The 20,363-nt window shown below is 49.4% G+C and overlaps 1 long non-coding RNA gene across 1 annotated transcript; it reads left to right on the plus strand.

Moving 5' to 3' along the window:
- Positions 1-3,877: 3,877 nt before the first annotated feature.
- On the plus strand, positions 3,878-19,820 carry LOC137442185 (uncharacterized). The gene is made up of 3 exons (XR_010987609.1): positions 3,878-4,090; positions 17,620-17,770; positions 19,199-19,820. It is a non-coding gene; the product is annotated as an uncharacterized lncRNA (long non-coding RNA).
- The last annotated feature ends 543 nt before the right edge of the window (positions 19,821-20,363 follow it).

Here is a 20,363-nt window from a genome sequence, read left to right on the forward strand (position 1 = left end):
TTGGAAGAGATCTCAAGGATCATCTAGTTCAAATCCCCTGCCATGGGCAGGGACACCTCACACTAGTTCAGATTGCTCACAGCCACATCCAGCCTGGCCTTAAAAACCTCCAAGATGAGGCTTCCACCACCTCCCTGGGCAACCTGTTCCAGTGTCTCATGACCCTCATGGGGAAGAACTTCTTCCTAACATCCAACCTGAATCTACCCATTTCTAATTTTGTTCCATTCCCCCTGGTCCTATCATTAGCTGACACCCTAAAAAGTCCCTCCCCAGATTTCTTGGAGGCCCCCTTCAGAAACTGGAAGGCCACAATAAGGTCTCCTCGGAGCCTTCTCTTCTCCAGGCTGAATAGCCCAAACTCCCTCAGTCTGTCCTCATAGGAGAGGTGCTTCAGCCCTCTGATCATCCTCGTGGCCCTTCTCTGGACAGGCTCCACAATGTATCTGTTGTGGTGTTCTTTTGGTGAAAAGTCACTAGATAGAATAGAACAGAGTAGGACAGGATAGAACAGAGTAGGACAGGATAGGACAGGATAGGACAGGATAGGACAGGATAGGACAGGATAGGATAGAATAGGATAGAATAGAATAGAATAGAATAGAATAGAATAGAATAGAATAGAATAGAATAGAATAGAATAGAATAGAATAGAATAGAATAGAATAGAATTAACCAGGTTGGAAGAGACCTTTGAGATCGAGTCCAACTTGTCATCCAACACTACCTAACCAACTAAGCCATGGCACCAAGCACCCCATCCAGTCTCTTCCTAAACACCTCCAGTGATGGTGACTCCACCACCTCCCTGGGCATTCCAATGGCCTGTAACTCTTAGCAGAGGAGTTTGCTCTTATAAAAGATACATGGTTCCTTTGGAGGGAAATACATGAAGCAAATGATTTAATTTGTTTTATTCCATCTAGGAACAACTTCTTAACTGTGTGTGCCAGGAAGAGCCAGGTTTTTCTTGTTCTTCTGTTAGCAGAGCCAGCAGTGAGCAAGAGGATGTCCTGTTCCCAGGCACTAGGCACTCCCTGTGGACACAGTCTGACGTTCTACATGTGTTAGGGTACAAATAAGATTCAGGCAGGATTTCATTGCTTGGTAGCTCTGTGCTCTGTGGAGACTCATTTGGCTCCAGGAAGGTACCAGGCTGGCACTAAACAAATTGTGTCTTATCTCAGTGTGAGAGCCCCAAAACTGGACAGATGGTGAGGTGGGATGCATGGAGCTGGTTGGAGGTGAGTGGTGAGAACTGTGGAGGAATCCTCCTAGTGATGCCAATGAAAAGCTGAATTAGGTGGTCTCTCTCCTGAAAAACTGTGTTGGCTGGGGTGCAGCTCACAAAAAGGAGCTTTTTCAGTAGTGTTTAGGCAGAATATCTCATCTGTGCTGATGCCTGGGTAAGCTTGTCCTGGTTGGATGGGAGGGGCCTTCCCTTGTTGTTGAGGATGTGCTGCAGAATGGCTGGAGCAGCCTTGCTTCTCCATGTGGACACAAGCCTAAGAAGGGTGTGGGCTGTGAGCCCTACTGAAGTTAGCCTTAGTGGTCATTTGCTTTAAAAGAAGCTGAGAACCGCCCCCTAAAGACATTGATAAAGATTTCAAACAGCCTTCTTCTGGTGCCCTGGTGATGTCTTGATCTTGTTCCCAATCTTTTGGGGTGGGAGAAGAGCTATTTGAAATTAGCTGGCCTTGGGCAGCGTTGCTGATGTGCCGGTGAAGGAGACCTCGCACAGCCACTGGCAAGGCAAGCCGAAAAAACAAAGGCATGTGTTTTCAGGTTTGAGGTAGGAATTATATACACTTAGAGTCATGAACTCTGGGTAATAATTGAAAGGTCAGATTGATGAGAGCAGCCTCCAAGATACGATTTCTATGACAGCTTGATGGATGCCCCACTATCAAGGTGTGCTTTTAATCATAATCTCATTACTCCACTTCTTATGGTTCGACTCACCTAAACTCATGGGAGGAATCAGGGGCCACCTCTAAAATGTGAATTGGCTTTTATTTGGAGGAAGAAGAGTTGAGTGGTTGGGAGAGCAAGAAAGGAAGATATTAGCCAAAAATGGAAAAAAAAACCAAAAACCTTCCTGGATGAGGTTGAGTCAAGAGTGGTTGGGAGAGCGGCACCCTCATTGCTCCAGAGCAATTCTCCTGACCTGGGACCAGCACAGATGCTCTGCAGCCAGGAAACGAGACTCAAACCTCTTCTAGTATCACCATCTGCCATGCCCACGAGCTTCACTGTGTGGCTGCCCCTGAGACTGTCTCCATGGGACATGTGAAGAGATGGCCATTTTACAGCTACCTGAAGCATGAGAGGAGCTTTGTTTTGGGGAGAAATCCAGTGCTGGCCGTGTGTGTTCTCTGATCTATTTGCTCAAAACCCATGCTGAAGCTTCCTGGTGATGGCCAGCTGTGAAATGCTTGTGCTGAAGGAGAGCACCAGCTTCTGGGAAAGGGTTCTTGAGCCTTTGAGAAAGTAAAGGCCATTTTTTTGAGGTCATGGTGCACAGAAGTTGAGAAGATCTCTTCTCCCAGGCAATCAGCACCAGAAAAAGGACAGAATCTCAAGCTGCACCAGGGCAGGTTTAGGCTGAATGTTAGGAAGAAATTCTTCATAGAAAGAGTGATTGGCCATTGGAATGGGCTGCCCAGGGAGGTGGTGGAGTCACCATCACTGGAGGTGTTTAGGAAGAGACTGGATGGGGTGCTTGGTGCCATGATTTAGTTGATTAGATAGTGTTGGGTGATAGGTTGGACTCAATGATCTCAAAGGGCTCTTCCAACCTGGTTATTCTAATTCTAAGATAAAGCTAAGGTTTATCACAATCAGGCACTGAGGGGACACTACTGACTTTCTTTGCAAGAAATACTAAGAAGCCCTGGAGATCCACCACTTCCACTGTCCCATCCAATGTTGTGGCTGTACAGAAACTGCACCACGGGCCACATCAGTGCTGGTGGGCATGGCTCTTTCCCCGTGTCGTTGACACCACCATAACCCAAGGGGACTAGCTAATGGTGGCTCCCACAAAAGCATCCTCCTGGGCTTCTCTGCGAGAGCTTGGCGCCAAGGCTGGAGGGTGCCGTGATGGTACTGTGTGTCCCCTCGGCAGATCCTGCAATTCATCTTCACCTCCTTGGAACCTCCTGGAAGAGTTAGTATGGAAATTTCAACCTATTTTTAAGGGTTATTTTCACTCAAGTGAAATCTATCAAAGAAGGAGGGTTATTTTTACAGCGCAGAGCAACTGCCGGTTGCCATGGTAGCAGGCCGGGTGAAATGCAATAAAGCATCCCTCTGTTATCATAAACACAAAGGGAACCACGGGCACCGAAACCAAAGGCGAGTCTCATTGGGAGGAGGAAGGCAGCACCAAGACCCGGCACCTCTCTGGGCTTGGGGAGCCATGTCCTGGCAGATTTTATGGGATCCTCTGTCTCCATGTGGGGTATGACAGGCCAAGAGCATCTCTGAGCTCATTCATGAGTGTTGGGGCACTGGTGCGTTGGCCTGAGGAGAACTTATTCTCCTCTTCATTTGCAAAGGCTTGGAAGAAGTTTAGAGAATGCATCACCATGGGTTGGGCATGATGATCTCGAAGGTCTCTTCCAACCTGGTCTGGTCTATTCTATTCTATTCTATTCTATTCTATTCTATTCTATTCTCTTAAAGAGGTGTGTGTGTCACAGGGGTCCTCTGTACTGTTTGCCATCTGACTTCCAGGACAGGAGTAGTTGGCTGGGGAAGTCTCTTTTAGCTGTTTGCAGACTGTGAAGAGATTTTGTAGGTGATGAGAGAGGGGTTATCCTCTCCCTGTCTTCCCAGTGCGTTCTGTCTCTGTGCAAATATAGGTGCCCTGTTTAACCACTGCAACGGAACACGTGTGCAGCTGAAGTGCCCCCAGTGCTGTAGGGCTCAGGAGAACGTCAGTGACCATGGTTGCAAGCAGCTCCCAGAGAGATGGAGTGGTCCAGTTGGGATCTCCTTCATGATCTGTGTCCATGCCTGTGTGTGAGCCCATGGGTATCCCAGCAGCATCAGGGGACACAAATAGAAACCACGCCAACCCCTCAAGGTAGGTGTTTTGTGTCTGAAACCTGTATTAATGTGTCTTTAGCGCTGCTGGTGTGGCTATGGGAGATACATGGCTGCCTCTCATCCTCTCATTGCTTTTGCATGTCAAGATGCAGATTGTCCTAAGATCATGGGTGCATGAGGGCTGTCTGGTCAGTGGGAAGCAGGACACAAGCTCTCATCATGTGCTGAAGCTCTCCCTAAGTACCATCTCTCCCACCAAGACAAACACTAGTAATGTGGAGGGAGAGCAAACAGACACAGGACTGGGCTTCTTCACCAAAGATAAACCACTTTAAGAATCTGAGGGTTTTTTGGGGGAGTTCCAGGCACACAGAGCACTTTTGCTTAAAAGCATCTTGAATCTGATACTGAAAAAAACAGACCATCCAAAGTGCTTTGCCATTTAACTCCCTCTGGAGATGTCACTGAGGCCTTGGGGTTGTGACTTGGCTCTGTCGCTGGAAAAAGCCACTGGCTTTTAGTTTCAAGGTGTGGGACAAAACCCCAGCAGGCATGAGCTTGGGGGCTTAGAGCAAGTGCTGCTGAAGACCGGAGGCTTCCTCATCCTTTCCCCTGTGGAAGCTGAGTTATCCCTAGCTGACCCTTGCAGAACAGGCCCTCTGAACACACCCTCTCCCAACCCAACCCAAGGCCAGTCCCACCTTAATACTATGGATCCTTAAGGACACGCATGGGAGTTGGAAGTTCCATCACCACTGAATGCAGGCAGAGAGGTGAGGGTGAAAAAGATTCATCTCTTGCAATGACCAAAAGTCCCTCCCTCAAGTGGTGACTTGACAGTGCTGGTTTAACAATTGTGCTTGATGATCTTAAAGGACTTTTCCAACCTAAATGCTTCTATGATCCAATATCTTGCTGCAGGGTTTTCAGGACACTGGTTTTGGAGACGTGGAGCTGCTTTTTCAGCAGCTCATAAACACAGCAAAGGAACAAGGGCAAGACTTGCCATGCAGGCCGTGCAGTGGTGTGTGTATAAATAGATCCCTGGGAGGGTGAGACCAGCAGGAGGGAAGAGATTTGGATTATTTTTGTTTACAAAGGAACAGTAACAGAATCACCAAGGTTGGAAGAGACCTCAAAGATCATTGAGTCCAACCTGTCACCACAGACCTCATGACTAAACCATGGCACCAAGTGCCACGTTCAACATCCAATCCCCTCTTGAACACCTCCAGGGACGGTGACTCCACCACCTCCCTGGGCAGCACATTCCAATGGCGAATGACTGTGAAGAACTTTCTCCTCACCTTGAGCCTAAACTTCCCCTGGTGCAGCTTGAGACTGTGTCCCCTTGTTCTGGTGCTGGTTGCCTGGGAGCTGAGACCAACCCCCTCCTGGCTATAACCTGCCTTCAGGTAGTTGTAGAGAGCAATAAGGTCTGCCCTGAGCCTCCTCTTCTCCAGGCTAAGCAATCCCAGCTCCCTCAGCCTCTCCTCATAGGTCATGGCACTTCCTGCCTTTGTGGCTGAACCCCATAGTATCAGGTCATTGCTCCTTGTGCCCAGGAGCTTGCTTATCTAGGCAAATATTGTGTCAAAAATCTGCTGCTTGCCAGGGAAGGAGGATTTGTTCCATTATTTTAGAAGGTTAATTTTTTATTTAATTGAATAATGTAGACAAGAATTATGGTAATACTGGGGTGGAGATGTATCTCATCTCAAAGTGTTTCTAACGATTGGAGTTTATATTGCATTATTAGAAAGTCAATGACCAGGGCATGTGGCTGTCTGGGAGTCCTTCTGAGGAAGAGCTCAAATGAGTAGAATAGAGTAGGGTAGAGTAGAATAGAGTAGGGTAGAGTAGAATAGAGTAGGGTAGAGTAGAATAGAGTAGGGTAGAGTAGAATAGAGTAGGGTAGAATAGAATAGAATAGAATAGAATAGAATAGAATAGAATAGAATAGAATAGAATAGAATAGAATAGATCATGTTGGAAGAGATCTTCAAAATCATCATGTCCAACCTATCATCCAACACCACCTAATGAACTAAACCATAGAATCAATAAGGTTGGAAAAGACCTTTGAGATCAAGTCCAACCTATCACCCAACACCATCTAATCAACTAAACCATGGCACCAAGCACCCCATCCAGTCGCTTCCTAAACACCTCCAATGATGGTGACTCCATCACCTCCCTGGGCAGCACGTTCCAATGGCAAATCACTTTCTCTATGAAGAATTTCTTCCTAACATCCAGCCTAAACCTCCCCTGGTGCAGCTTGAGACTGTGTCCTCTTGTTCTGAAAGAGCAGCAGCCTGGTGATATTTAGCCAAACTCATGGAGATCATGAGAATGGGGCTGGGCTCTTTTCAGTGCTGGCCAGTGCTAGGACAAAGGGCAACAGGTACAAGCTAGAACACAGGAGGTTTCACTAGAACTTAAGGAATAAATTCTTTCCTGTGAGGGTGCCAGAGCACCGGACCAGGCTGCCTAGAGAGGTTGTGGATTCTCCTTCTCCAGAGACTTTCAAGACCTGCTTGGATGCATTGCTGTGCCACCTGCTTTAGGTGTACCTGCATTAGCAGGGGGAGTGGACTAGATGATCTCCAGAGGTCACTTCTGACCCTTGCCATTCTGCGATTCTTGCTTGGCGAGCATTTTCACTTGGGTCTTTTCCAAAGCAAAGTCAAGGAGCAGTTTCCCAGGGGAGCCAGGTCCCAGCCTTCCCGCTGAGAGTGCACTGCAATATACTAGCAGAGCACGAGATGATCTCTTTGAGATTAAACTTAATTCACAACTCCTTAACCTCCGGTTCCCGTTCATAAGTGTTTCATTATTAAGGGGTGAGTAGATGGCAGCTCCATTCTTTAACAGCGCATATAGCATGTTACACTTTACAATGCATTAGCAATAAATGCTTAATGGAAGAGGCTATATCAAGCTGTTAGATAGAAAGCCTATTATGGAACGTGGGCTCCTGCTAAAAACAATGTGTGCGTCTGTTTAACACCTGATGTTAACCGGGGAAGCGTGGTGGAAAGCACTGCTCTCTGGCACAGAGGAAATAAGGAGCACTTTACGTATTAAAGTGTCACCAAAATTTCCTCACTTGTTTAAAACAGTCTCGAGAAAGTGTTGTCTAAAAGGTCGCTGGCTGAGATGGGAAGTCAGGCAGGGATCTGTTGGAAGCAGGGGGGGGGTGAGGATGGCTGGGGGCGGGAGGTGGTGTGAAGCAAGGGTGGGTCAGGCCTGCCCAGCGTAGCATGGAGGAAAGCTGCTTCTAAACCAGGCTTAGACTCTTAGACAACCATAGAATCATAGAATGGTTTGGATTGGAAGGGACCTGTAAAGGTCATCCAGTGCAATTCCCCCTGCAGGAAGCAGGGACATCTTTAACTAGAGCAGGTTGATCAGAGCCCTGTCCAACCTAATACCAGATGTTTGCAGGCATGGGGCATTGACCACCTCTCTGGGCAACTTGTGCCAGTGTTTCACCACCCTCAAAAAAATCTTCCTTATATCTAGTATAAATTCTTCCTCTTTTGGTTTAAACCCATCACTCCTTGTCCTGTCACACCACAGTAATGTGATTTGGAGAGGATCCCTGCAGGCCTCCAGCACAAACTCCCCTTGGAAGTGGGACTGTCCCCAGCACTACATCAGGCTGGCTGACCATCGCAGCCCTCTGAGTATGCAGAGTCTGCAGCTGCTCCAGTGCTGCCCCAGCCTTCTGGCGTAAATCTCACCCACCAAAACCCTCAGCCTTCTGGCATGAGGATTTTTAGCATTTTTATCACAAACCCAGGCTGTCATTGGTGGGGTCTGCATGCACCTGACCCAGCTTCAGCTATGTGCCCAGCAGCCCAGTCCACCGTTGGGAGTTTCATAGTATCATAGTATCAGTCAGGGTTGGAAGGGACCACAAGGATCATCTAGTTCCAACCCCCCTGCCATGGGCAGGGACACCCCACACTACATCAGGCTGGCCAGAGCCTCATCCAGCCTGGTCTTAAACACCTCCAGGGACGGGGCCTCGACCGCCTCCCTGGACAACCCATTTCAGGGCTTCACCACTCTCATGGTGAAGAACCTCCTCCACACGTCCAGCCTGAATCTCCCCACCTCCAGCTTCATTCCATTCCCCCTAGTCCTATCACTACCTGAGATCCTGAAAAGTCCTTCCCCAGCCTTCCTGTAGGCCCCCTTCAGATACTGGAAGGCCAAGAAGTTTGGCTCTTCCTTTTTGCAAGGTCTAGCCTTGAGTCCAGCTCCAGTGGGGCCGAGTGCCAGCAGTGCAAGTGGGAGAGCATGCTTTGGAACATGTAATGATAATAACCTCTAAGCCCAGGGGATGCATGGTGCACAAGGCAAAACCCCATGATGATTTTGGGACCAACATAACCAGACTGGCCTTCTTGGACTTCTGAGACAAGCCTGCTATTGCCCACCATGACTCTTCAGTCCTGACCCCTCTATTGTATTCCAGTGCTTCAGCAGTTAAGTGGAAAATGGTGCCTGGGAAGATTAGAATTAAGTTATTAAAGCATCTGGGCACTTTTAAGAGGATTGCTGAGTGTCGTAGTACTCGAGATTGACTTGAGAATTTGGGGGTGGATTTGCAGCTGGAAGAAATTCCTCATGTACTGTATACCTGCCCCTTGTGTATATGTTAGCATACTTGGCACAGATGTCTCTTTGTTTCCGTACAGGAAACTAATTGCCTTTCTTGTTTCAGTCTCAAGTTTTCCTGTGTCATTCTGTAAATAATGAGAGGCATTTCTCAAAGTTTGCCAGGCGCCTTTGTCTCTCCTGACGGCACTTCAGCTGCTTGCCCTGCACTAGAGGAGCATCCCCCTTGCTGGAAACCTGGAGTCATCTCAGCAGGGTCTGTGCTGGCCCAGAGCTTTCTCAGCTGGGAGACATCCTGCAGGGAAGTGAAAGTGGAGAGAAGGAGGTTTGATGTGAGAGTGACAAGCTTTGCCTTTGAGCTCACTTTAACTTCCAGCTTTTTGTGTGAATTCCAGCCCCGGAGATTAACGTCCTTTATTTATCCTCAGCACAGCAGGGGCTTAGGCAGCAGCAACAGCTAACACCTCCTGTGACCCAAAGGGGTGTGACCCACAGGGGTGCAGCTCTGGCCTGCTAGGGGAATTTTCTCAGCCCCTGAAGGCTCCTGACCCTCTGTTTCCTTTCATGTGCCTTTTAAGAGGCTGAATTTTCAGTAGGCAGGCTTTCCTTGGTCAGAAGATAGATCTCCTGAGGTTTAAAGAAGAACAGGAGAAGTTCAGGGCTCGTGACAGAAATGGAAACATGATGCCCCGATGGAAATCCAGCTTTCTCTTCCTGGTACCAAAAGATGGTTTGCTACAGATCTGTGGGAGAACAGAAATCCTCAGAGCTTTCCTGGGAAGGAAGCTGGAGCAGACACATAATGAGGGAGGGATGAGAGAGCCTAGAGCTAGCCTGAAATTGTGCCCACTGCTCCAATTTGATGTAAAAGAAGAATTCAGATTGAGAAGGCGAGAGCAGATGTGAGGTGCAGAAGGGCTTGCTGCTGTAAACTGACCAGAGTTTACAGGTGCTTAAGCAATGAAAAGGGAGACTTGTCCTGGGGAGAAAGGGAGGATCTGTTCCAGTCATGGGTTGGTGATTGCCCAGATGCACCCAAATCAGGAAGAAAGCTGCTGGAGCACTCCCAAAATCTTGTGGTGCACATGTAGACTGAACCTTGTGAGCAAAGGTGGAACAGCTTGGGCATGTGGGCAATCAGCATCATGGAGATGGCACAAAGCTGGTGGCAAGCAGGGTTTGGTAGTAGGAAGCAGCAGGAACCCTTCAGAGCTGCTGGTCTAAGCATTATCATCCATCCTTCACCCATCCCCAGGCATCAGCTGCAAGCTTGCTTGAGTGGCCCTGTCCAAGCCACCAGCAGCTTGATGCTATTCCTGCTTCCTTATTTTTGTTGTTACCACCACATCTCTGCTTTCTAGGGTATAATTTGGGCCATAGAATAAATTAGGGGTTTGCAGTCGTGAAAGGAGTGCCAAAGAGGGCTTGCAGTGAGAGAAAGGTTTGACTTTAGCTAGCTGAAAACTGCCTGGGAGGAAGAACTCTGGGTGGCCAGGAGCTGCTTTTGGAAATGGTCTAAGTGAAGTTTCCACTGCCCTCTCTGGTGCATTGGGCCGTGTCTGGATGGCCCCCAGGGTGGCTCCCAGTGCCTGGCAGAGAATTACTGAATTGTGCCTCAGTTTCCCCTCTGAGGAGAGGAAGACCATGAGTGAGCTGGGGGGAAGTGAGGAGGCAGCATCAGGTCTCTTGGCAGTATTTTGGGGTATTCAGTGTGCTCTCTCTGGCTTCCCTTCCCATTGGGGTGGCTGTTTATTGGGAATGAAGTGGCAGAGAGGGGTGAGCATCGTAAGCCAGCTCAAGCCAGCAGATCTCTGTCAAGCATTTGGCCTGGACTTTTATTACCTGTCCCTCTTGTCACTTTTGTGTGAGGAAGCGGGGACATAGGGGGTACCTGGTTACTTTGGGGCTGTCACATCTGCTGCAGGGGGGACAGTGCAGTTTGTGACAAGCTGCTGTCATTAGTGCTGGCCTCCGAGGCTGCTGCCAGTCAGGATTTGCTGCCCACGTCCCTGGGACCAGCCATGCCATCCACTCCCAGTGTGACAGCCCCTCATCTGGAGTGTGACCGGGGCACGAATCCTGCCCAGTGCTCAGCGCCACCCAGGGTCCATCCCTGGGCGAGGAGCTGCTGTCTTATCTCCTTCCTCGCGTGAGGAGGGGGAAAACGCTTCGGCAGCGCTAATTGCAGAGGGCTCCTTCTCGGGGCACTGCTTGCCGCAGGCTGCCAATCACCCCTGCTCCCGCCGCAGCGCCGGGCACCGCCTCGGCTGTATTACGGTTTGCTCTGACATCAGCCTGACACCTGCGCTGTGCCGGGGCTCTGATGAGCAGTAATTGGGTCCCCCCTCCACCAGCACTGCCTGCCAAAGCTGTGGCAGAGGCAGTGAGCTCCTTTGCGGCCATCTGATGTGCTTGGGTGCTGAAATCTTTCAGGTGGAGAGGGACCCACCAGGTGTCGGCTTCTGCTGGCCGTGGGTGTCCCCTGCCATTAACAGACACCAGTTCTCAGCTGGGCTAAGGTGGCAAATCAGCAGTACCCTGCCAGCTTGCACCAGGTGCAGGAGCGACGGGACGACCCCGGCGGTGTTTTCGGAAGCATGGGGCTGCAGCTATTGTCTCCAAGGGGGCTGGCACCCTTTTAGAGATGCTTCAATGCAATTGCAAATCTGCCCACTGCAGGCGTAGCTGGCACCTCACCGAGGTGGCTGCAAGTGCCCCGGCAGAAGGGGCAGGCACGATGCCTCAGCTGTGTGTGCTAAGTGGTCCTCACCCCTGCCGGAACAGCATGACCCAGCTGCCACTGGCAGCCTGTGATTCCTACAAGGTCTGGTCTGGTCTTGCTTTAATTTGGGAAGGGGTGTCTGCATCCCAGCCGCACGAGTTAGGAGTAGGAAAGGCGTTTCTGTAGAAAGTGTACGTTTGATGTAGATGATGGTAACAGGAGCAACACTGCAACTCGGTGTGCCACTCCTCACGGCACTGCTGGAGTCCACCTCTACTCATCGTTCCCCCTGCAGGTCATGCTTCTCCGATATCCTCCCAACTTTGCCACTTTCATGAGTCCTTCATGAGTTTTCCCTAGCTCCTCTCCCTCCTCCTCTCAGTGGCTCTGTGTGCGGGCAGTGCATTTCGGTAGTGATTACAACAGCGATGAAAGACTTTTTGGTGTTGGGGCTGGCCAGCGAGGTGGGGAATGTCGTCTTCATCATCAGCACACTGATCTGCAGCCCTCCCTCCTTCTCATCTTCCCACCTCCTGGGAGGCAGCATGTGATGCCTGCCTTGCATTTGTGAGGGCTGCTGCTGCTTGCTCCAGATCAGCTGGTTGCACGGCGTCAAGAGCGAGGCGTCCCCCTGACAGCACATCTGCAATTACGGGAAGACATTTTTGCCTGTAGCTGCACATCCCTGCTGCATTTTCAGCAATAACAGCTTTGTCTGGGGTATTTTATCCAATCTTCTGCAAGCAGGGACTCAGGCAGCTATTTCTGGCTTTGAACCTCATCATCAAGAGAAAGCACTGAGCATGTTTCTTGCTTTATCTTCCCATGCTTTTTGCTATGCTGTCACCATTCTCCATGGCCAGCACTGTGGACTGACACTCGGTTAGTCCCAAGGTGAGTGATGGATGTCAGTACTTGAGGATCACTGTGAGATCTTTTATGGTTTCTCCCTGGCTGTGTTGCCCTCCTCAGTGGTTTCTGCTCTGGTGGGACCTTCCCTCCTGTGAGTCCTCCCAGCATCTGGAGCACGGTTTTCTGAGGTTCCCTCCTTCCACAAAGCAACCTCTGGGACCAAACTCCAGCAAATGGCCAATTAAAAAGTGCAAACATTGGAGCTGTCGGGGTCCTGGGAGGTTACCAAACCCCTGCTAATGCATCTGCTCTGCTGAAAAACTTGGCTCCTGCCATCGTAGCTCAGCTCCCACTCCCTGAGCAAGTGGAAGTGCTGCTGAGCTGCTTCTCTTCAGGGCTGGCACTGCAAGGGCTCAGCTCACCACTTTGTCTGTGGCTCTGCAAGCACAGCATTGCCCTGCTGTTCTCTGCCAGGCAGAGTTTTAAGCATATTTTAAAAACACAATGGTGAGACCTGACTGCAGCACCCTTGCTTTCAACCTTCCCCAGTGTGCTCGGAGCTGGGCTCTGGTGTTGTGTGTGTATGGTCCCCCTCTACTCCGCTCTGGTGAGACCCCACCTGGAGTGCTGCATCCACTTCTGGAGCTCCTATTACAGGAAGGATCTGGACGTGCTGGAGCATGTCCAGAGAAGGGCCACGAGGATGATCAGAGGGCTGGAGCACCTCTCCTATGAGGACAGACTGAAGGAGTTGGGACTGTTCAGTCTGGAGAAGAGAAGGCTCTGTGGCCTTCCAGTATCTTAAGGGGGGCCTACAAGAAAGCTGGGGAGGGACTTTTTAGGGTGTCAGGTAATGATAGGACTAGGGAGAATGGAACAGAAATAGAAATGGGTAGATTCAGATTGGATGTTAGGAAGAAGTTCTTCCCCATGAGGGTGGTGAGACACTGGCACAGGTTACCCAGGGAGGTGGTGGAAGCCTCATCCCTGGAGGTTTTTAAGGCCAGGCTGGATGTGGCTGTGAGCAATCTGATCCAGTGTGAGGTGTCTCTGCCTATGGCAAGGGTGTTGGAACTAAATGATCCTTGAGGTCCCTTCCAACTCTCATCATTCTATGATTCTAGAGTCATCCCAGGGAATAAATGTAGGTACTAAGGGAGGCAGCAGCTGGATGCAAAGGATAATGACTGAACCCCCTGTTTTCATCACAACTGTGATGGTGACAGCCATGTCACCCTGAACAAGAGGACTTCACTAAAGGAAGGTGCTTTCTGCAGAGCTGGAACTCCACATGGATCTCCCCAGTGGCTAGAAATCGCAGCCAGAACCTGTAAATGCAAACTGAAATATCACAAATAGTGACATCACACGGGACAGCTGACAGCCCTGTGACTCTCCAGGGTCAGGTGAGACTGGTCTGACTCTTAACTTCCATAGCCATGGTGCCCAAAGCATCATGCAAGAGCCTCAAGTCCATCATTGTCCGTTTCTTGCCCTGGCTGCTGCCACACACAGAGTAAGAGAGGTCTGCAGGCAGCTGCCTGCCCATAGCTCACTTGTCCTCGACGCCAGGAGGCATTTATCCAACCTCTCTTAAATTTACTCATCTGAAATTCACACAACTGAAAAAAGCACACAAACAAACAAACCCCAAAGAACAAAACAACCAAGAATGCTTCAAGTTTAAGAAATCAAGTAGGATAGTAAGCAAACAGAGCACCTGAGGCATCCCACTGTGTACTTTGAAGAAGGTCCTTGCTGCTGGCTTCCCAAAGGTCCTGCTAGTGTCAAGGGATGTTGCTTCTTCCTCACAGTCTGGTAGGGGCGAGGACATCATTCCCCTGAAATGTTTCCTTGAAGATGTCTTTTCTACCTCATTGTAGCTACTTTCCCAAGCATTTCTGACCACTGTAATGATTACAGGGATACAGGATCCTTATTGGCAGCACAAATCACTTTTTCAAGATGGCACCAGCACTTAATGGTCTTACTACTGTCATTAACAAGATGATGATGATGATTTTGCCATGCTCCCCCTTTCTAAAGAAAGCTATTTAGATCCAAATATTTTGGCTAAAAAATATCCCATCCTCATTTTTCTCTAACCAAAAAGGAGGTCACACTACCATCTTTCCATGGGTGTATTTATGCTGTGGTTTGGGTTATCAAGCACAATCCTCAGGCCTGCATTTTCCTAATTGTACATCTGCTGAATTCAGCTGTCTCTGAGCTCAGCAGTGGTCTCCAGTCTTCTGCAGCCTGTCCCTTTGTGGCTGGCTGGGTACAGAGCCAGGGGCTGTGACTGTGGGGAGCAGCAAGTGTTGCTCTGTGGGACGCTACCAGATGTTGACCAAGTGTAACTCAATGTGACCTGCCCAAAGAACCTGAATGTGATCCAGGAAGTTGATCCAAACACCTCATTTAAGATGCCTGGGGTTGGACTAGATGAGGGTGTCCCTGGAGACACTGAAGGTCAGGCTTGATAGGGCCCTGAGGAACCTGATCTCATTGGAGATGTCCCTGCTCACTGCAGCGGACTTGGACAAGATGACCTTTGAGGGTCCCTTCCAATCTGATGCATTCTATGCTTCTATGATCTCCAAAGCTTCCTTCCAGCCCCTACCATTCTATGATTCCATGAGGAGCTTCTCTCTTTTTACCTGAGCTTCAAGGTGCCACTGGTGCCATCCATCTAGCAGGCTGCATTTTTTTTTGGCTACCCTGAAAATAGCTGCCAGGCAGTAAAAGAGGGAGCTGACAGGGTGTTTGTCACAGCTGGGACTGTCCTCAGCAGGCTGAAGGTAGCTGGATGATAGGATCCACAGGAGAGGACACATTGTTCCCCGTCTTGGCCGTTATGGCTTTACAAATGACTATTCCAAGCTTAGTTCCAAAATGGTGTCGTGGCTTTCGCTGCTGTCATCAATTGCCATCAACACTGCATTTAGCTGACATAATTACTTATTGTTACAATCAGTGCCCATTAGGTTAAAGCTAAATTACAGTCTCAGTCCTTGGGAACTGCCTATTACATCCATATGAATACGCAAAGTTCATCACTCATGATTAACGTTGCTACAGTGAATACAAAAGGAATTAGTGAGGACCTGTCACTTATTGTAAAGTGCTGCCAGATTATGGTATCAGAAATGATGTGTCAACTGTTAAAACTTAATAATCCATGCTGGAGTGCTGTATCTGATTAGAAGGCTGATCAAAGGAGAGGCCTGATTGGCACCCGGAAACCGAGGCTGGGTGGTTGTGACACCGATAACCTACATGAGTCAGAAGTCATTGACCAAATGCCGGAGCCACGGCTCAGCAAGCTCACTCCTCAGCCCCAGGAGCTGCAAGGGGCTGGGGACACTCCTGGGGGCATGCATCTGAGTGCAGGCATGGTCAGGAAAGAGTCAACGGGTCCGCAGACATGTCTCTGAGATGTGAGAGTGGATGCTAGGAAAGATTTCTTCACAGAAAGGGTTATCAGGCTTTGGAATGGACTGCCCAGAGAGTGAGGAGTCACCAGCCAAAGAGAGACTTAAAAGACATGGATGTGGATCTGAGGGAAGTGGTTTAGTAGTGGTAACTTAGCAGTAGTGCTGGACTTGTGAGCTCTAGGTGAGCAGCTGGACTTGATGACATCAAAGGTCTCTCCCAACCTCAGCAAGTTCTGTGGTTCTGTGATGTGACTCTTTATTCTGTCAGGAGAGAGCCAGGGGGTCCAAGGCTTGGGATTCTGTCACCCTCCACTTTGATTGATGGTGCAGATCACTACCTTGGTCTGGACTTACATTTCCAGACCTCTGCTCTTGCACTGATGAGACCTGAGAGGAGCTAGGGAGCAGATTTCCCCCAGTGTGGGCTGGGAGGCACTGTTAGGTCCCTGTGTTTGGCTGTGCTCGTCCCCATGGGGCAAAAGCAGTGTGCAGTCCCATTTGTAGTGGAGAACGTACAGATATGAAGGTATGGATATATGCATGTGTATGTGAACTTAGTCCTAAGATTTCATTCTGATATTGCTTAAGGGGACTGTCTGAATTTTCTAATTTGGAAACTTTTTGTTTTGAATTGAGATTTTTTTTGTGGTTTTCTTTCAAGCTCTCAAAGTCAAAGAAAATGTTTTCCTTAACCTCAGATGCTGCAGTGCTGGGCTTTCCCTCCTCCTTCTCCTTCTCCTTCTCCTTCTCCTTCTCCTTCTCCTTCTCCTTCTCCTTCTCCTTCTCCTTCTCCTTCTCCTTCTCCTTCTCCTTCTCCTTCTCCTTCTCCTTCTCCTTCTCCTTCTCCTTCTCCTTCTCCTTCTCCTTCTCCTTCTCCTTCTCCTTCTCCTTCTCCTTCTCCTTCTCCTTCTCCTTCTCCTTCTCCTTCTCCCTAAAAAGCATCCTAAGAAGGAAACATAAAGATCTGTTGTTGAACTCTGCTAATAAAGAAGAGCTGAACCACACAGGCTGAAGCACATGGACTTGACAGAGGATGGGTAGCTGTAAATCTGAATTTGGCCTCTCCTTAAGCCCTTAAGGCAGGCCCTGGCTGAGACAAGAGACAGCGTGGTCCTTCCAAACACATGATGTTGTGCTCATTCAGCGGTGTGCCTGGAGGCAGGGTGTAGGGAGGTCCTTCTCCTTGGATGATGTTTGTGTAGGACCACTGATGGGTGGTGAGCCACACACCAAAATCCCTGTGTGGGCTTGTCCTCCACAGCCCTGCATTTTTGCTCATGGCTACTGGTTGCAGCTCCTTAGTACTGATCATGATTAGCTTTGGAGCCGAAGGCTGGTTACTTCATACCGGCACATTTAAACTGCCCCTTAACCAGCTGAGGTTTCCTGACAGCATTGTGCAGTTCCACCAAAGAGTGTTTAAAACTCTCATAGGTCTTTGGTCAAAGGTTCCTAGACACTTTGCCTGACTTCTGGCAAGAGCTGTGCTTTGTGCTGTTGCTGTCACCATCGCAGTGCTCCAGCAGATGACAGAGGCATGCTTGTCCTTTTGCTGCAGGGGTTGTCCTTGCTACCAAGCAGCCCTCAACAGCAGTAAGGACTGTAGGTCCCCATCGGTGTGAGGGAGCTAAAGGTTGCCCTTGTGCCTCAGGGTGATTTTTGTTCTCTGGGAAAGATTCATCTCTATTCTCTTTGGCAGGTATCTCCCTAACAGCATCTCTACTGAGGTGGGGCACAACATAACCACCTGGTCCCACTAGTGCTTCTGAGAAAAAAGAAACAGAAGGTCTGGGGGGCTTCCAAGGGATGCTACGTGATTTTGTAGTGATAACAATAAAAAGTATTGTGAGCCACTACAAACCCACCCTGATTCCCAAAGTCTCTCCTGGTTCTCAGAGCTATTGTTTGCTTTTGTCCTGGCAGGCCCTGGAAATGCTCAGCAGCAGCAAAAGACCAGTGCAGGGGAAGCCACTCTCCAGAGATTGCTGGCTCTGGAGGGAACAGAGGAAGAACCATTTGCTAGTGATTTCAATATCCTTGGTTAAGACCTTGCTGCCAAGGTACCTGGCCTAAGGTAAGCTGGGCTGCTGGTAAGCCATGCCATTGCTTTCCATAGCTGTCTGCACTCTAGGCTGCAAAACTATCCTGAGCTAGGCTGCTCCACTGAGATTTCTCTATCCAGGACCAGTGTACCCACCCTGAAGCCACATGGGTTCACAAATGGGCCATGCTGGAAGGCCATGGTAGGTATACTGGTGCTGCTGCCAGCGTGACTGCCATGCTTGCGGATGCTCCAAGCTGTGTGCCTGGTTTGCTGCATATTGCCCATTGGTGTCCAGCACTGGCAGCTTTTCCTGAGCTCTCATCTCAGCTTTCCTGTGGCATGTGAATTCTTGTGTATCCACCACTGACAAGATGAGGAAAAGCCTCTCGTGTATTTGCAGGCATTTGCATTGTGTCTCCCCTCTGTTTGCTGTGTTTCCTAGAACTTCAGCAGGGAGGTTGGACCCGATGATCTCTTGAGGTCCCTTCCAACCTCTAATGTACTGTGATACTGTGAACTCCAGACATGCTCACCTCTTTCTTCCAGGCTTGCTTCAGCTGTGCTTGAGCTTGTTTGAGAAGCTGTGGCCTTTTTTGCACCAGTTTGAATCTTCTTTGCACGTGGTCCAGTTTGACCTTCAGCTGTTCCTCTCCTGCTCATTGCTTCCCATCTGGCCCTCATGCTGTGGAGCTGCTGGATCTCAAAGGGCAAGAACTTTATCCCACCTCTCCTGAATAGCATCCTAGCTTGTGTTGAACATAGAATCATAGAATGATTTTGGTTGACAGGAAACTTTAAATGTCATTCAGTCCATGTCTTCTGTTCCCTGTTCTGCCTTGTGCTAGGCACAGTTATGCTGGTATAGATGTGGGATTAGATATGTTGTATTCAGGGGTTGTCCTCTCCAGCAGATTAAAGGGGCAGATGGCAGTACCAAGGGTCTGAAAAACAGATTGCAGAGCAGAAAGGTTCAGGCAATCTTTACATAGTTCTTCTACAGTAAGACTTTTCTCCTGCACTGACTCTTAGGAGGCTCTTTGTTCTTCTTTTGCCATAACAGTAAGGCAACCAGAGCTGGATTCCTTCCTTTCTTTTCCACTGGAGCTCCAACAAAGCAACATAACGAAAAACACTTGTTTGGGCTAAACTGAAAACTGAAAACATCTTTGGTGTGAACCTGCAAACAAGACTTCCCAAGTCCTGTCTGCTCTGGTTCAGCTGGTAGATTTGATCCCTAGAACAAAACAAAACAACAACCAAAACAATTTTACTCATCCAGGGCAAACAAAACTCCCTTTAGAGGGCTCGAAACGCTGTCTGTCATTTCCATTTCAAATGGTTTTAAACGCCTGTATAATTTTTAACCACGAAATGGAAAGTGTAGCTGGCCAGCCACTGAAAATGGAAATGATCCTTTCCAGAGCACTCAGGTGAAATCTTTCATTTATTCTCTTGAAGGTTTCCCGTTTGTTGGCTGCTGTGGAAGTTGGCAGTTCGTCGAGGTGAAGTTGTGCGAAGTTGGCCGCTGCTGAATGTGCAGTTTTTTTTCCTAGAGGAGAAAGGTTTAGAGTGAAAAATAGTGCTGTGCTGCATCATCAGGAGCTCCATCCCCCCACTATGGGTCACCCCCACCCCCGCTGGGAAGCACAGGTCTGACCTTCTTCACCTCTTCCCCCCACCAAAATCCTCACATGATGGTTCCCTTCGTCCCCGCTCTGGACATGGGATTACAGCTCCAGCTCTTCTTCCCAGAGCATCATCAACATGTTGTTTCCAGGGTCATAAATTTGCACTGTGATGAGACACAACCAGATGTTAGGATACGTGAAGCGACTGGCGAAGCAGCCTGCCTGGCGCAGCCCCCACCTCCGGAGTCAGCCGCCCGCTAATGAGAAGCAGGTCTCTCGCCTTGAGCTGGGCCAGGACAGACGGAGAGCATCCCCAGGAGCAACCACAGAGCTGCCATCTCGACCCCCTGCTTGCTCTCAGTGCCCAGGGAGCATCTCCAGGGCTGGATTCAGGCGCTTCAGTGGCTGTTGGCTTCTGGCGACCATCTGGAAAGATACTCTAGGCCAGTACAGGGGGGTAACGCACAAGGCCACGGTCCTTGCTAGCAAGGAAGCCGGTTACAATGCTGTGTGATGCTTTATCATGTAAAAATACTTCTGAGATACATGTTTGGAGCATTTGTGTTGCTGAACAGGCTGCTTTTTAATGAAGAGGCCCATGGGGAAGTGAGGTCTTAGCTCAGGATGCTGAATTGGTACCCTCTGCCAGGAGCCAGTGCTGACTTGGGATGCCTGTATCCAGGTGGCTGCGGCCCATGTGTCTCTGGGGCTCTGAGGTACCAAGTCCCCTGGATGGCAGGGAGTTGGGGATGGGGGAAGGTCATGCTAACAAGCAGGTGAAGGGCTGCTTGCAGGGAACATGTCCCTTTGGGCTGTGAGGGACCTCAGGATGGCTGCAGCTTTTGGATGATGTCCTCTGCACATACTACTGTTGCAACCCATGTCCTTGTGCCCCCTGACGCATGCTTACTGAGTGATGTTTTGGGACATGCACTAAGCATTGGGGATCCACATCCTGATTATGATCCCTGAGTGTAGCCATCCTGCAAGTGTTC

The sequence above is a fragment of the Melanerpes formicivorus genome, unplaced genomic scaffold (assembly GCF_026170545.1).
Source record: "Melanerpes formicivorus ecotype bairdi unplaced genomic scaffold, bMelFor1.0.p_v2 SCAF_7, whole genome shotgun sequence".
In the NCBI taxonomy this organism is placed as follows: domain Eukaryota; kingdom Metazoa; phylum Chordata; class Aves; order Piciformes; family Picidae; genus Melanerpes; species Melanerpes formicivorus.